The sequence below is a fragment of the Rhinatrema bivittatum genome, chromosome 2 (assembly GCF_901001135.1).
Source record: "Rhinatrema bivittatum chromosome 2, aRhiBiv1.1, whole genome shotgun sequence".
Classification (NCBI taxonomy): domain Eukaryota; kingdom Metazoa; phylum Chordata; class Amphibia; order Gymnophiona; family Rhinatrematidae; genus Rhinatrema; species Rhinatrema bivittatum.
Genome location: NC_042616.1, coordinates 584,327,578 through 584,343,184, shown reverse-complemented (window position 1 = coordinate 584,343,184; position 15,607 = coordinate 584,327,578). Strand labels below are relative to the sequence as shown.

At 43.1% G+C, this 15,607-nt stretch overlaps 1 protein-coding gene across 1 annotated transcript in view; it reads left to right on the top strand.

Annotated features, from left to right (window-relative positions):
- The window catches only part of LOC115085247, a 164,363-nt gene that overhangs the window by 36,016 nt on the left and 112,740 nt on the right, over positions 1-15,607 (top strand). The window lies entirely within an intron of this gene.

The following is a 15,607-nucleotide window of genomic DNA, read 5'->3' as shown; positions in this document are numbered from 1 at the left end:
CATGGTCCTCAAGATTTCAAAAGGAGAAAGAGGTCTCCACTCTGAACCTAGGTCTCAATCTAAGAGATTCCAGAGGCCTTCCTCATTTAAAACTTAAACCAGGGAGTAGTCATGGACATGTCCCTGGAAGGGTCAACTAAAACTCTCATGTCTGTCTTTAAAATAGTGGTTCTTGAAAAAGTGAAAAGGGGGTGGTTTCATATTTTTTTTTTTTTTTTTTTTTTAAGGAACCATCCAGGTTATCCCGTCCTTTTATTTTAATCATAATCCAACCCACCTTCCACCTCTTATTTTAAAAAAAAAAAAAAGTGTGAAATTCATGCTTTAAGTGCACTTATAAAGTGACAAATTATTTTTAAAATTTTTGAAACTAGCAGAACTGCTTTTCTATACTGCACAGCGACCGCCAGAACTGAGACTTAGCTGAGTTAAGATGTAATGTTTATCCGCTGCTTCATCGAACCCGACTTGCGCAAGTTTCGAACTGAAACCTCCTTCAGGAGTGGGTATTTCTGTAACAAACGTTGTTCCGGTTTGAATCATCAAACTTCTTCCACTGCATTGCTCCCACGATTCATATTCAGGCAGTCAAGCCTCCTCACCAATGGCGATCACTCTGTGAAATTTATAAATAGCTTATAACGAGGTTCTGGGTTTTTTTTGATAATTTTCTAGAATATTTTGAACCTTCCTTTAGGATCAGTTGATTGATTTGGTTTACAAACTAGGACAGAAATAGGCAGCACTGGTCATGAAATGCCACAACCAGGTCTTCTCCCCCCACCCCAGGATATCCACAATGAATATGCATGAGATCTATTTGCATACAGTGGAGGCAGTGCATGGAAATACACCTCATGCATATTCATTTTGGAGAGCCTGAAAACCAGGCCTGTTTGGAGCACTCCAGGACACGAGTTGCCTACCCCTGTACTAGGAGACACCATTCTAATTTACTGCATGGGGGGAGCTACAATTCCATTCTAAACTAGTTATTTCCTCCCATCTAAAAAAATAGATCCTTCCTTCTGACAGAGATCTGATAGAATCTCTACTTACAAAAGGTTTCCTTCTGAAAACTTTTTGATGGAGATAATTTGTTTTGTAAGCAACGTGTACTCCAGGGGCAGCTAAACTTTTCAACAAAGCTTGCTACAACTACAAATGACTACTATAATTAAACCAGGTTCCTGCTCCAATGAGCTTCTGTGTTGACTTCTTACAATGTGGACCGAGCAGCATCTGGATCTGAGTGATGTGTTGCACCTGTCAACAAGAGGTTTTCAACCCTGCAGAGAGTGCAAGCCACTGCAGTCAGTGAAGGAATATAAAAATGCATCAAAAACCTCTGTGTGCTTGCTTGTGAATGACAAATGTTCAGCAAGAACCAGCATTCATCCAGCGCTCAGCATTAACAAGTTGGGGAAGGGGCTGTACAGTTTATCTTGTCCAGAGAACAGCACTAGAAGAGAGCCAGCAAAGGAGGACTCAAGAAGAATGCTGTTAGACCATTTAAGGTAGAAAAAGTGCGATCTGGCTGGCTCGCTCTTTGAGGGGTGGGGATGGGCAGGAATTGGAGTCAGGAAGAGAGAAGTGTGTCTGGCAGCACTGCAATTGATTTCTTTCCGAAGACCTAATCAAGAGGGGAGAGACAGTCTATGCTCTGAGGAAATAGAGACAGACAGCTGCTCTGGCTTCATAGCAGAGCTACATATAAAATCCCAACAAGGGACAGGGGGAGTCAAGAGGGGAGAGATTTCCTTTCCAGAGATATCCAGGCTCAGGAACACATGGATCACCCTCCTAGGAGACTGAGTTAAGAGATGCTCTGTGCTAGAGATGTGAATCATTTTTTGACTATTTAAAATATCATCCGATATTTTTTTAAATCGTCATTAATCGTTAGAGTGCGATACAATAGAAATTCCACTGATTTTATCGTGAAAAAATCATTAATCGGGTTAGTGCACACTAACGGGAGTTAGGACACAACCTAAAAACCCACCCCGACCCTTTAAAAACGCTCCCTTAGCCTCCACCACCCCCCCGACCCCCCCCCCCCCAAAAAAAAAAAAAAAAGTTTTAAAATTACCTGGTGGTCCAGTGGGACCTGGGAGCGATCTCCCGCTCTCGGGCCGTCGGCTGCCACTAATAAAAATGGCGCCGATGGCCCTTTGCCCTTACCATGTGACAGGGCAACCGTGCCATTGGCCGGCCCTTGTCACATGGTAGGAGCACTGGATGGCCGGTGCCATTTTTAAAGACTGCGCTGGCCGTCCAGTATTCCTACCTTGTGACAGGGGCCGGCCAATGGCACGGTTGCCCTGTTACATGGTAAGGGCAAAGGGCCATCGGCGCCATTTTTATTAGTGGCAGCCGACGGCCCGAGAGCGGGAGATCGCTCCCAGGTCCCACTGGACCACCAGGTAATTTTAAAATATTTTTTTGGGGGGGTCGGGAGGGTGGTGGAGACTAAAGGAGCGGTTTTAAAGGGTCGGTGGGTTTTTTGTTTATCGGATCGGGCGCAGCAGATTTAAAAAAACAAACAAACAAAAAAAAAAAAAAAACAAAAAAAAACAAAAGAAAAAAAAAATCGGGCCAGGGACGAGAAAAATGCATGATTTGAATCGGAACCGAACAGATTCCGGGTCCGATGCGCATCTCTACTCTGTGCAAAGGTTTTAGATTAACCTTCTTCCTCCTCTGTTGTTTCCTTGCCTCTTGTCACAAATTCAGTATCTTCTCAAGTGCTTCGGCCTTTCAGCCTGCAGGCACAGACCCACGAGATAGGGCTGGGACGGAGGAGCTGATTGACTGTGTGCTCTTTCTGTAAGAGACTGAAATGAGGCCCGCTTTCCGTTTGGTAGCAAGCAAACTGTTTGGGGAAGCTCCCCAGGAGAGAGTGATCGTTCACATACTGCAGTGCTCATCTAGTCAGCTCCCCCATCAAGAGGGACAACTTCATTTTTCTTTTACTTTTTCCACACAATTTTGTGTTTTGGACAGGGTGCACTCTTTACAAACTGATTATTGGGGTGGCTCTGCCCCTCCCCCCCTCCTTTTTGGATACTCATGGGTAAACACAATTTCTGAAATGTGTACTCCATTGCTATCCCCTTCAACCTTTCTCTAATAGCATTCCTTGGGGTTTGTTTTTTTTTTTTTTTTTTTCCCCCTAGCCATATGTTGGTTGCCCTGACTAACTGGCTATACCCATTCTTTTTGCATTGCTTTTATTTAAAATAAGAAAACTGCAAGTTTATATTTATACTTAACTGTACTTTTCCCATTTTTGATGTTCTGGTTGGAATTACTGTCTACTTACATACTAGTAAAAGGGTTAATTACTGTTGTGATTTATTTATTTATTTTTTTATCTGGTCTGTGGTGCCACGAGTGAGAGGTGGTTTGAGAAGGGCATAATTGTGGTATCTGGGTTACGGGACCCTGTCTCATCCCCCACTCTGGCTATGAACCCGAAGCTAAATCATATTAGTAAACAGTTTCTCATGTGGTAGGCCCCCACCCCCCAAGCATAAAGGTAACTCATAGAACCCACCCCCCTTGATCCAGACTTATTTTGTGGATCTGACCAGTTTTCAGGTAGATCTAATTGATTGGTTTTGGTCTTCTAGATCTTGCCCTGATCTCAAGTTCCATTTTAGCTGTTTTGAGCTGTTTATAGCCTTTCCCGCTTAGCAAAACTAAACACATTCAAATGCTCAGAGCTGCTTAGAGAAGCACGTGGTTCTCAGAAGAAGAGTCCGATTTATTGATTAAACTGTGGCATTGCCTTCACCTGGCTAACTGAAGGCATTATGAGTGAATTCTTGTTTTGGGCCTTATTAGCAACTTAAAAAGAAAAATATAGTAGTAATCAATCAACCTAAAGGCTGTCTAAGCTTTTTTTGCACATGCCATATCCACTTTATTTTTCAATCTGTTAAAATCAGTAAATAGATGTTAAGTTAAATGCAAATCTAATTTCTTAAATATTTACTTTCTCCCATGTAAAGGTGGTCAGCTTCTGTTTATGTAGAGATCCATTTAAACATACGGTTTGATCAGGGAAACTTATGCACACAACTGTGTGTGTGTGGTAACTTGGCAATAAGTTTGGAAAACAACCAGAAGGAATAAGGAAACACTGTTTCCTTTTATGTACAATTTTATTTACAGTGGAAAAAGGTTACATGCAGCTCACCTTAAGTTTAGGTAGGACACAGGACACTCATAGAATGGGTTCCTATCTCCTCTGTGGTGCCTCTCTAACCCTTCTATTCTCTGAGTTCTGGGTGAGGGTCTCTTCTTTTTTTTTTTTTTTTTTTTTATATATTTTTTGAAATTATAACATTTACATAGAAATGATATAATCAAGCATTATCATAATAATTACATCTTCACTAAATTTTAAGTAAATCAAATACAATTCTAGCCCACATCTAGGAGGAAAGGGGAGAGATTTAATCTATTTCGCTATGACAATCTCTTACAATCATAATTCCCTTTTACCCTGACTCTATTTTCCTTGGGATTTATCAGAAATGAAACATTGCAAATGGGACGGGTCAAGAAAAATAAACTTGTTATTCTGAAACAATACTTGACATTTACAGGGAAATTTTAGGAAAAAACTTGCTCCCATATCTAGCACAGATTGTTTCAATAACAAGAATTGTTTCCTCCGTGCTTGTGTCGCACGGGAAACATCTGGAAAGATTTGTATTTTTTGACCACAAAAAATGTGGTCTTTATTCTGGAAATATTTAAGGAAAAACAAATCTTTCTCCCGTTTCAATCCAAAAGAAATTAATAAAGTAGACCTTGTGTTTATCAAGTCTAAGGAGTCTTCCAAAAAAGTGGATACTCCTGGACTATCCAAAACATCTATTTCACCCTCCTCTTTTTACAAAATTTTCCTTTTTGGCAAATAATATATTTTTGAAACTATTGGTATTTTCCCTTCATCATACAACAATACCTCCATTGCATATTTTCTATATAATTCATCTGGAGATAGTCTTGAAATCGGGAAATTAAGTAATCTAAGATTACTTGATCTTAACTCATTCTCCAATATTTCAATCCTATTATATGTCATCATATTATCTTTAATAGAGGATATGTTGACAGCTTGCAATTTATCTACTACTGGGTTCAAATTTGCAACTTTCGTTTCCAATTTCTCTGTTCTTATTTCTAGATTTTCAAATTTATCTTTAGTTTCCACAGAAAACGTGTGCACTTTGGATATGAACCCAGACATTTTCTTATCAATTTTTACTGAAAGTTTCCACACATCCAACAAAGTCACGTTTTCTGGTTCGGCAATTTCGCCCTCTTCATCTCTTATATCAGAAATTACTGATGGACATTTAACCTTTTTACTTTCCTTTTCAGTTGCCTCGCTACCCAGATCCAGAACATCCAGTTGAGGTAGCCGTACTGTTGGGGATGCAAGTCCACTCCCGGTCTGCATCTCACCGACTGCCAATCTAGTTTCTGCTTCCAGGTGTAAGGGAGATTGTGTGGCCAAGGGGTTCTGAGAGGGGCATACAGAGGTATGACCCTCCATGATTCCACCAACAGCAGACTCCCGCATATAAACAATGTGGGAGTCCATCGGGCCACTTCTTTTTGTCACGGGGGTAGAAGGAGAGGAGGCATAGGTCTTACTTTTTCTTTTTCTACCCATAAATTTTTCCCCTTTGGCGCGCGGCTTTGGCTGCGTGCCGGCGGCTGCGCGCCGGTGTGCCCTTACTTTTATGCTGTCCCGGGGCACTCAATGATGACGTCACCAGCAGGGGATCCGCCCCTCGAAACCGGGCCTCCCCTCTCTCGACCGGGACTCAGATGTTTCGTCTCAGTGCTACAGCAAGTAGCACGGTCAAGATCCCCAGCGAAAAGACCCTCTCTCCTCTCCTCAGTCCGCCGGCGTGCCCTTACTTTTATGCTGTCCCGGGGCACTCAATGATGACGTCACCAGCAGGGGATCCGCCCCTCGAAACCGGGCCTCCCCTCTCTCGACCGGGATTCAGGTGTTTCGTCTCAGTGCTACAGCAAGTAGCACGGTCAAGATCCCCAGCGAAAAGACCCTCTCTCCTCTCCTCCAGGGTCTCTTCTATTCACCCAGGGTCCCTTGAGGGTCTGGATCTTAAAGAAGCTAGCCATGCCTGGTCCTTTAAAGTGGTCTAAGGAAGTTTTCTATAGACTCTCTCTCATACCCTTATTTGGGTGAGCAACTGCTTGTACCGGGGACACCTCTCAGGATAGGAAATCAGCACTGGTGTTTTCCTTTCCTGCCCTATGTTGTATTTTGTAGTTGAATGGCTATATGGCCACAAACCATCTCGTGACCCTCACAGTGGACTCACTATTTTATTTCTATTTATCCAAAGGAGCAGCTGGTGGTCTGTTACAAATATGAACAGTCATCCCAGCAGGTAGTATTGCAAGGCCTCTAAGGCCCACTTGACTGCCAAAGACAACTAATCAACTGTTAAATGACTTTACCATCGCATCAGCTTCTAGCTAATGTATGCAAAGGATGTTATTAGCCATCCTTCTCTTGGACGAAGACTGTTCCCGAGCTGCTACTGAGGCATCAGGACTGGTTTAGAGCATAACATTTTTCAGAGCCCAGAAGGCCTTCTCTGCTTCAGCTGACCACTAGAGTTTATCCGGTGCTTTCTTCAACAGCCTTGTGAGAGACTTTGCCTTCTCTGAATAGTTAGGGATAAATATTTTATAATACCCCATGACACCTAGGAATGTTCTCATATTTTTAGATTTCCTTTGTGGACTGGCACCCAGGTGATCACCTCTGTTTAACCTTGCCCTTTCCCAGAGTTTAGGCAAGATATTAGATTTCTTGTCTCCCCCCACCCCAGGAAGCACTTCTTAGGGTTGGTAGTTATTCCTGCTTTCCTCTGACTGGCTAGCACAGTCTGGAGTTGGCTTAGGTGTGTCTTCCAATCTGGGCTATAGACTACGATGTCATTCAAATAGGCAGCTGCATTCCCTTGATGTGGGTGGAACAAGTGGTTGACCAAGTGCTGAAACATTGCAGAGGTTTCATGGAGTCCAAATGGGAGGGCAATGAACTGGAAAAGTCCTCTGGGCATTGAGAAAACAGTCCATGAGGTTTTGCCTAGGGTTTCCTAAGTCTTCCCAAATTTCCTCTCTACTTCCTCCCATACAGTCGTTCAAATGAGAAAACCCCATTGAGCTCTGGGACAATTCGGGGATTGTGAACAACACATAGGGCAGGAAGAAATCCTTTGTTTTCTCTGTCTTTATCCACACATTTTCCTCAACGTTTGCTTGAGCTTATGGTTGAAGTGCTCAACAAGGCCATTGGGCTACAGATAATATACCGAATTGTGCAGAGTTGTTTCATTACCTTGGACATGAACAGGGTCCCCTGATCAGTCAGGATCTCCTTGGGCAGTCCAAGTGATGAGAGAACTTCCTTTAGGGCGGTTGCCACTGTCAGGGTCTTCATGTTGTGTAGCTGTACTGCCTCTGGATATCTTGTTGCCAAAGGTGGATTGCATGAAAAGATCAGCCTGGGGGATTTTTTTTTTTTTAAACCGGCACACAAGATATGGCTGACTCCCTTATGCATTTTCCCTGCAGCATATGTTTCAACAGTTCCCAAAAGCATGCTGAACTGACCATTTCATAGGTGTATCATGTGACTTGGAACCTGGCAGAATTAAGGAAAAACATCTCCAAAATGGGCCCACTTAAAGGACTCATTCTCCCTCTGGGACTGTTGAAGCTCCCAGGGTCATCCCCTTTTTTCCCACTCAAAGGGGCCAGGTAAGACATTCTAGGTGGGTGGTTGTTTGTGTGTGGTGTTTTTTTTTCCTTTGACTCTCTGATTTTTCTCCCCCCCCCCCACCCCCCTCGGCTGCCTCTAAAATTAGGAGTATACGTTTATTTGTCCAGACAGTGCTGTGTCTGGGACTTAGGAATCTTGGAGTCTTTATGTCTTGATGATAGAGATCTGGATCATCCATGGGAAAAAGTTCTGGAAAGTCCAATTCATCATTGTTGTGTTTTGGATGAATTTATGAGCTGTTTCTAGAGGCTCTTTAAAGGTTGGATGATCCTATCCTATGACCATAGGGTAAGGTAGCCAAGTAAGAACTCCCACCTCAATTTTTTCTTGGGCAACCGGGGTCTTCAGTTATACCTGGCTTGTTGGATACTGCCGTTTAGTCTCTGTGTATGCATGCCAGGGTCACTACTTTGTTGCAGCCAATCTGAATTCACTTCAATAGCTCTTTGAGCATTTTCACCCTCAAGAGTCCAATAATGCTTGAATTGGAACACCATCTAGCTCAACCACAATCGCAAAAGTAGACTCTCTGGCCAGGGACATCCACAACTCTACAAAAGTGTGAGGCCATGGCATTAGCATCCATAGGTTCATCTTTCCTATGGAAACAGTCTCTGCAAAATGACCTTTTTTTTTTTTTTTTTTTTTCTTCACAGCTGAAACATGATGGTCCTGCTCGGGGCCGGTGCAAGGGTATTGGGCACCCTAGGCAACCCTTGCGCTGCCACCCCTTCCCCGGTCACGCCGCCCCTACCTGTTTCGGCACAGACTGTGTGCTTCTCAGGGCACAGAGCCATAGGGAGTGCTGAAGAGCAGCCACGTGGTGCTGCAAGAGGGGCCTATCCTGCTCATGGCAAAGAGAAATAGGAACAGTCTGCTGAAACAGGTGGTGGGGGGTGTGGCCCTGAGAAGCACAGTCTCTATTTCTCTTTGCCGTGAGCGGGATAGGCCCCGCTTGTGGCACCACGTGGCTGCTCTTTGGTGCCCCCTATAGCTCTGTGCCCTAGGCGACCGCCGAAGTTCACCTAATGGAGGTGCTGGCCCTGGTCCTGCTGAGGGTTGTGGTTGAGGGGAAAAGTCTGGCTGGACCTGTGCTACTGGTTGTCAGGGCCTCTGGTTCTTAGGACTCTATTGTACTCTACCAGGGTCGAGTGGCTTCTGTGTGAATCGTGGTAACTGAAGCATAGTCTGAACCTAATAATAGGCCTCCGCTACTTCTAGCACCTTTTCAACCATAGGTTTTGGGTGTCAGCAGAGCCGCTGCCACACAAGATATCCTAGACTGTCTAGGAACTGTTTCAGCAGAACCACTTGTGTACCTCCATCCTGGTCTTCTCTTCACAGTGCAGCTTCTAAGTGACATCTTTAAGTTTGTCTTGGATTTTCTCCATCCTGTAGAACTCCCTGCTGAAATAGCTGTTACTAGGCTTCTGGGGTGAGTCCCACTCTAGAATGATGGCCTTCCCTTCTAGATTGGCAGTTTGGAAGGCATCTTGACTTCCCCAGATAGGTAGCCCACCTATCCTCTGGCTAGCCTGCCAGTCAAGCTGTGAATTCAGTTTTTCAGGAAATCAGGGTCTTCTCCTGGGGGTCATCTTAAGTAGTATTGGTGACATGGGAGGTGAACTAGTTACACTGGTTTGCACAGCTTGCGATATCTGGGTTAGCATCATATATTGCTGCATTACCTACTCTCGCAATGCCTGCTGCTGATCAATTTGCCTTTACAAGGCATTCTGTAATTGTTGCTGCTCTATAGCAAGGACCTGGATCACCAGCTCCATCTTTTCTGCTTATCAAGCTGCCTCCAAACTACATTCCTCTCCAAGGAAAGGAGGGAGGGGGAGGGGAACAAAAAAAATCTGCTGGCCTGTCTAGTCCTTACTCACTGCTTCACCCCATACTGTACAGGTGGGGCTATTCCCCTTGGCCTGGGTAGTGGAAATGGAAGGTCCCATGAAAAGGGAAAAAAACTCTGTAGGGTTTTTTTTTTTTTTTTCTTCTGTTGCTGGGACTGTGGGCTCTTGTCTGTGTTTTTCCTGCTTAGGCAAGAGATCACACTGCTGACACCATATGTTGTAGCTTGGGAAAAGCCAGCAGGAATGAGGCAGACTCTGCCTTTTCATTTATGTGCAATTTATTTACAGTGAAAAGGCAAATGCAGCTCACATTAAGAAATAATATATAGCAGCTCTTTGCTTAGAATGGGTTCCTATCTATAGGGGCCTCGTTACCTTTCTAGGCCCTAAGTTCTTGTTCACTGGTGAGAGGATCCTCCCTTCACCCAGGATTCTTTGCTGGTCTGCATCTTAAGAATGATGTGAGACAGCTGTGCCTGGTCCCTTAAGGTGGTCTGAGAGAATTTCCTATAGATACCCTGAGTGTGAGCATGTTTTTATAAATTATGAGGGTAATTTTTTTTTTAAAAAAGCATTTACATACTTAAAATTGGGTTTTACCCATGTAAATGCACTTTACACTTGTAAGTGGGCTTTTGAAAATTGCCATTGAATTGTCCATAGAATATTCATGTGTAAGTGCACTATATACATGTAAATGGCTTTTTAAAATTGCTACAATAGTATGTTTACACATGTAACTCCTTTTTAAAATTACCTCCTGTTTCAGAAATCATGCCACAGGGTCTGAATTGTTTTGGGGTAGCCTGCAAATGTGTACCTAAATGTATAAATTAAAAATCTGTACCACATTTAGCTAAAAATCTCTGAAATAGCTGACCTGGGTTGAACTTAAAATATTTCATCTTACCACTCACCATATCAAAGTCAAATTCTGTTGACTCCTCAGTGATGCAGAGTTCCTCATTACTAATAATTTGGAGTGACACAAAACTGCATAAATGACACTCTGAACCTATATGGTACACCTGCCAATTCAAAAAAGCACTATTGTGTGGGTGACCACAACTCCTTTTTGGTACCACAGTGACTGCTTAGTTTGTCTAATGCTAAGCTGGCCCTGGGATGGAGATGATGTTGCTATTACTGAGGTGACACCAGAATTCAAATAAAGTTTTTAGTATGGCGAGTTGTAATAGGAAATCGGGCGCTAACTTGGGCAATGAAGCACATGGGATTTTCCCATTCCTAACTGATTTTTACCCTTTGAGAGTGAGCACTTTTTCTCATATGTTTTTGATATCAATAACAAATATGAACATATCTGTATGCACAATTCTTTCATTCAATATATTGTAAAGAATATCTTATTGACTTTTCATACTGTTATTTATAGGCTCCTTTCCTTGAACATATCTATTCTCTGTTGAACATCATATTGTGCTAACCCTTGCAAATAAGAATTTCTAAATATAACTAATAGGACAGAGAAACAACCTTGTGCCAGCATCTTACGGTCCTTCACTCATTTCAATTAACCAACTTTAGAATTTCATTTTTCAGATAATTGAGTTCAGACCTCTTACCATACATACATGATGATACAGTACAGTGCGCTCCGGTGGAGCGCACTGTTAACCCGCGATTGGACGCGCGTTTTTGACACACTTGCTTTACCCCTTATTCAGTAAGGGGTAATAATAGCGCGTCAAACACGCGTCCAACCCTCCCGAACCTAATAGCGCCCGCAACATGCAAATGCATGTTGATGGCCCTATTAGGTATTCCCACGCGATTCAATAAGTAAAATGTGCAGCCAAGCTGCATATTTTACTTTAAGAAATTAGCGCCTACCGAAAGGTAGGCATTAATTTCTGCCATTGCTGGGGAAGTGCAACGGCAGAAAGTTGGAGATCCTGAAAGTTTAAAAAAAAAAAAAAAAGTAAAAATAAAATTTGAAGTAGGCCCCGCGGCTCGTGGGTTGAAAACCAGACGCTCAAATTTGCTGGCATCCGGTTTCCAAACCCGTGGCTGTCCGGGAGCGACCTCGTGTTGTGTGTATGTGTGTGGGGTGTTTTTTTTTTCATTTGTCAGTTCTGGCTAGAACATAATCAGATTTATTGCCATGTTAATAAATATTTTTGGTGCTCATACCAAAATACCCTCTTAATCTGATGTATTTGTAGGGCTTTTAGCTAATCATAAAACTGACACAGCCAGACTGCTGGTGCTTCTTTTCCAAATCAGCCATTTTTCCAATTAAATGTTTCATTCACTTTTTTGTTTTGCATAGTTTTCATTTAATCAATTGAGAAATGCAGGCAAATTTTTGCTTCTGTGATGAGGCTCCAAACTGTCACTAATTTCCCTTGTAATCTGAACATTCAGTGGCTCTAGCAGAGGCTTTTTTATTCCTCCCTATGTGATAGCACCATCTTTTTTGAGGGCAACTGGGGTATATATGGCCGAGGAGCATGCTCCAGAATTTTAGTGGGTAGGAGAGAGGGTGCAGGTATGGCCGAAGCAGCCAAAAGGGAAGGAGGCAGCTAAAGATTCCTTCAGGATCTCAAGCTAGAGGAGTTAGTATTTTGGTATTCACGCAAGTATTTCAAATACATTTTCAAGAACTTTGGATCTTCTCGGGATGGCCTCTGCTCATCAACTGGAGTATTTTTGCTAGTGAAAGAAATTGGTTTAAAGGATATTTTTGGATTTTTGACTTCCCCAGTTTGAAGGGAAGGGAATACCCCTGGTATCCTAGAAGATTTGGGGCAAGGATTCTGAAGAAGCAAGGGTAAGAAGATTTTGATACTTTTTGATACAAGGACTGATAGGGCTGTACCCTATTAAGGCAGTGTACTACAGTTTTTCCAGTTTGAAGAAGAGTTCTAACTTCAGTTGGTCTAAGTTTTTGGGGTTCTTTTATGTTTTGTGGCTGGGGAGAGTTGTCCTGCAGTTTTTGTGCTTGGGGATTTTCTTCTGTTTGATTTTTCATGCTGGAACCCCATTCCAGTTTTCCCACATTGCAAGGGGAGGAGTCTTTCTCCATGGATAATGGTGCAAGAGATGTGAGCTAACACCTAAGATGCACAAAATAACAATCTGCATTGCTTTTATTTTTGTTGCTCCTTATTTTTGGCATTGTGGCTTGGATTATTTTAAGTTACAGTAAACAAGGAAGCTAACCAAATTGGTAGTGCAGTAATGGGAGATTTCAATTACCCCAATATTGACTGGGTACATGTATCATCAGGATATGCTAGAGAGAGAATTCCTGGATGGAATAAATGACAGTTTTATGGAGCAATTGGTTCAGGAACCGACAAGAGGGAGCAATTTTAGATCTAATTCTCAGTGGAGCACAGGATTTGGTGAGAGAAGTAATGGTAGTGGGGCCGCTTGGCAATAGTGATCATAATATGATCAAATTTGAATTAATGACTGGAAGGGGGACAGTAAGCAAATCCATGGCTCTAGTACTAAACATTCAAAAGGGAAACTTTGCTAAAATGGGAAAAATAGTAAGAAAAAAACTGAAATGAGCAAGTGTGCAAGAGGCGTGGACTTTTTTTTTTTTTTTTTTTTAACATCCTAGAAGCTCAGTCCACATGTATTCTATACATTAAGAAAGGTGGAAGGAAGGCAAAATGATTCATGACATGGTTAAAAGGTGAGGTGAAAGAGGCTATTTTAGCCAAAAGATCTTCATTAAAAAATTGGAAGAAGGATCCAACAGAAGAAAATAGGATAAAGCATTGGCAAGTTAAATGTAAGACATTGATAAGACAGGCAAAGAGAATTTGAAAAGAAGTTAGTCATGAGTTTTTGCCTCTACAGTAAAAACTTTAAAAAATATATCCAATAGGGATGTGAATCGTGTCCTCGATCGTCTTAACGATCGATTTCGGCTGGGAGGGGGAGGGAATCGTATTGTTGCCGTTTGGGGGGGTAAAATATCGTGAAAAATCAAAAAAACGTAAAATCGCAAAACCGGCACATTAAAACCCCCTAAAACCCACCCCCGACCCTTTAAATTAAATCCCCCACCCTCCCGAACCCCCCCCCCCCCAACTGACTTAAATAACCTGCGGGTCCAGCGGCGGTCCGGAACGGCAGCGGTCCGGAACGGGCTCCTGCTACTGAATCTTGTTGTCTTCAGCCGGCGCCATTTTCCAAAATGGCGCCAAAAAATGGCGGCGGCCATAGACTAACACGATTGGACGGCAGGAGGTCCTTCCGGACCCCCGCTGGACTTTTGGCAAGTCTTGTGGGGGTCAGGAGGCCCCCCCCAAGCTGGCCAAAAGTTCCTGGAGGTCCAGCGGGGGTCAGGGAGCGATTTCCCGCCGCGAATCGTTTTCATACGGAAAATGGCGCCGGCAGGAGATCGACTGCAGGAGGTCGTTCAGCGAGGTGCCGAACCCTCGCTGAACGACCTCCTGCAGTCGATCTCCTGCCGGCGCCATTTTCCGTATGAAAACGATTCGCGGCGGGAAATCGCTCCCTGACCCCCGCTGGACCTCCAGGAACTTTTGGCCAGCTTGGGGGGGGCCTCCTGACCCCCACAAGACTTGCCAAAAGTTCAGCGGGGGTCCGGAAGGACCTCCTGCCGTCCAATCGTGTTCGTCTATGGCCGCCGCCATTTTTTGGCGCCATTTTGGAAAATGGCGCCGGCTGAAGACAACAAGATTCAGTAGCAGGAGCCCGTTCCGGACCGCTGCCGTTCAGGACCGCCGCTGGACCCGCAGGTTATTTAAGTCATTGGGGGGGGGGGGGTTCGGGAGGGGGGGGGATTTAATTTAAAGGGTCGGGGGTGGGTTTTGGGGGGTTTTAGTGTGCCGGCTCACGATTCTAACGATTTATAACGATAAATCGTTAGAATCTCTATTGTATTGTGTTCCATAACGGTTTAAGACGATATTAAAATTATCGGACGATAATTTTAATCATCCTAAAACGATTCACATCCCTACAGTAGAGTGCTTCAGGGATCTGCATTGGGACCTGTGCTTTTCAATATAGTTATAAATGATCTGGAAAGGAATGACTAGTGAGGTAATCAAATTTGCAGATGATACAAAATTATTCAGAGTAGTTAAATCACAAGTGGGTTATGATAAATTGCAGGAAGACCTTGTGAGACTAGAAAAATAGGCATCCAAATGGCAGATGAAAATTTAATATGGATAAGTTCAAGGTGATGCATATAGGGAAAAATAGCCCATGCTACAGTTACACAATGTTAGGTTCCATATTAGGAGATACCACCCAAGAAAGAGATTTAGGCATCATAGTGGATACCACTTTGAAATTGCTGGTTCAGTGTGCTGCAGCAGTCAAGAAAACAAACAATGTTAGAAATTATTATAAAGGGAATGGTGAATAAAATGGAAAATGTCATAATGCCTCTTTATTGCTCCATGGTGAGACCAGACCTTCAATACTGTGTACAATTCTGGTTGCCGCATCACAAAAAAGATATAGTTGTGATGGAGAAGGTACAGAGAAGGGCGACCAAAATGATAGGGGAGCTGTTCCATTCCCTTTATGTGGAAAGGCTAAAGAGGTTAGGACCATTCAGCTTGGAGAAGAGACGGCTGAGGGGGATATGATAGAGGTGTTTAAAATCATGAAAGGTCTAGAATGGGTAAATGTGAATTAGTTATTTACTCTTTCTGATAATAGGACTAGGGGACACTGCATGAAGTTAGCATGTGTCACATTTAAAACTAATCTGAGAAAGTTCTTTTTTACTCAACGCACAATTAAACTCTGGAATTTGTTGCCAGAGGATGTGGTTAGTGCAGTTAGTATAGCTGTGCTTAAAAAAGGATTGGATAAGTTCTTGGAGGAGAAGTCCATTACCTGCTATTAATTAAGTTGACTTAGAAAATAGCCACTGCTA